Below are 2,388 nucleotides of genomic sequence, written 5' to 3'. Positions count from 1 at the left end.
CTCATCACCAGAACCTCCACCAGGCTGAAAATGCACTGGTCCTGGAGGAAAAGCAGTGCACCTACACAGCCTCCTGTCCCTAGAAGGGGAGAGTGACAAGACCCTGCATGTTTCTGGGATGAAGGAAGCCCCTGGCAATTCCAAAAACAAGGTTCCTTGGCCCCTTTCCTAGGCCCCAAAGGACAGGGTTATCCACTCCACAACAAGATACTCAAGGTCGGAACTGTGCCATTTGACCCTTGAGACCCTTTCCACATTGTGCCACTCTGCTCAATGCCCCCAGGAGGTTGACATAAGTGGGCTCCTTTGCCTCCTGGCTTTGGGGTGGGTCCAGCCAATGGAAAGCTAAGACAGGAGAGCAGAGGGAAGGAAGAGATTGAGATCAGTATATATTTCCTGTGTGCCTCCCTGCAGTTAAAAAAATCTCGTCCCCTAGCCCTCCTATCTCCAGGCTCTGGTAACTGGTCTCTCTTACCCCTTGTTTGCAACCCCTTGAAAGCCTAGGGAAGGTAATAAGCCCTGAGCTATTGGATCTGGAGTTCTGCTACCTTCTTGTGGTTTCCTATATCTGCCCACACCTTTGGAACGAGTCTTTTTCTCAAACACACCTCATAGTACGCCAATTTGGATGTGCCATGCATTTTCTGCAGGAAACTTCACTGATATGGGGCCCCTGCCCTGCACATCTATTTTACTGCTTTATGACTCCTCCTACAGAGCAGGACCAGCTGACCATGGAAAGTAAGAGTGCTACCTCACAGCTGTTTGCGAATATCTCCAGATCACAAATCCAGTTCAGACAGATAAAAACACATTCCATTTCACCATCCTTCAACAAAATCAAGCTTTTAGGATTGCTTTCAGGATCTCCTTTTAATTCTAACCAGAGCTTATTACACTCATAGCTCTTGAGCCCATGAAGAAGCAAGCATTACCATCTGGGATCTAAGTGGGATCAGTGGTGTCCTGGATCCAACTCATACCAGCTCACAAGAACCAATGATAAAATGCTCGGGAATTGTGTGAGCCAGTTAATAAACACAGATATTATTAAAAATTAAATTATGTAAACTTACAATTAAAAGAATTATATTAAAAAGAAAGGTACTAAAATTCAAAGCTTATAACTTCTCAGTTATTTATTACATTTTATTATTATCTGTCATCTCTAGAGCTTATCTACAACTATTGAATCTGTGTGGTGGAAATACTATCTAATGGTGTGCTACTTTCCTCTCTTCCCAGCTCTACGTTCAGTGATGTCATGCTGCTAGCTTGGAATTAGCCAGGATGAGAATATTTACACCAAAGAAATTGGCAAATACTAAAAGTAGGTCTTTTCCATTCTGTTAAACATTCACTAGCACACAATTGAGTAGAAACAGTGAAACCCAAGTAAAAACAAAACTGTATTCCTGTATAGAAAGATATTGGAGTATGTAGGGCCAGCTCCCCTACACACACTCAACCTCCTACCAGCCCTACCAGGTCACCTTTTTTTTTTTTTTTTTTTTTTTTTTTTGAGTTGGAGTCTCATTCTGTCACCCAGGCTAGAGTGCAGTGGCACGCTCATGGACACCGCAGCCTTGACCTACTGGGCTCAGTCTTCCACCCCAGCCTTCCAGGTAGCTGGAACTACAAGTGTGTGCTACCATGCCCGGCTTATTTTTTCATTTATTGTAGAGACAAGGTGTCACCAAGTTGTCCAGGCTGGTCCTGAAGCCCCAGCCTCAGACAGTCCTCTCACCTCAGCCTTCCAAAGTGCTGGGATTACACGCTGAGCCACCGCACCCAGCCGGTCGATTGAAGCAAGGTAGCAAAAATTGAGAAAACTTCTCAGGACTAGAGATTTACATCCAGCGCAGTATAGAAAAGGGCAGGAAGGCAGAAAGGAAAGTGTAAACTGTGCTGTCCAAGTCTGAACTCCACTGCTATATTCTAGTCATTAGAAGTCCTTCTACTATAATAGAAAGTCAGCTGCAAGTGTCTCGATAAAAAAAAAAAAGAAGAAAATTTATTGGTTCACCTAAATGAAAATTCCAGAGGTAGTCAATCTTCAGGCTGACTGGATCCACCAATTCATGATTGAATCTAGGTTTTCTGATGATTTCTTATTTCTCCCTCTCTCTTTCTATCTCTCAGTTCTGTTTGCCTCTGAATTAACTTTATTCCCAAGAAGCCTGCCCCTTTGTGGTGACAAAACAGTCGGGCTTGACCCTATATCTTAAAATCTTGTGCTAGCTGCCTAAAGGTAGTTCCAGCAAAAACTCCGGGGCTGATTCTCATTGGTTCTGATTGCCCAGCAGGGTTACGTGCCCCTGGTCAGGAGGCAATAGGAGAATGTGGAGCTTTGATTAGTCAGATCTGAGTCATGGGTCCACCCCTGAA

The sequence above is a fragment of the Carlito syrichta genome, unplaced genomic scaffold (assembly GCF_000164805.1).
Source record: "Carlito syrichta isolate Samal-C Ts95f unplaced genomic scaffold, Tarsius_syrichta-2.0.1 Scaffold153648, whole genome shotgun sequence".
Lineage (NCBI taxonomy): Eukaryota > Metazoa > Chordata > Mammalia > Primates > Tarsiidae > Carlito > Carlito syrichta.
Note: the sequence above shows the minus strand (reverse complement) of the source record.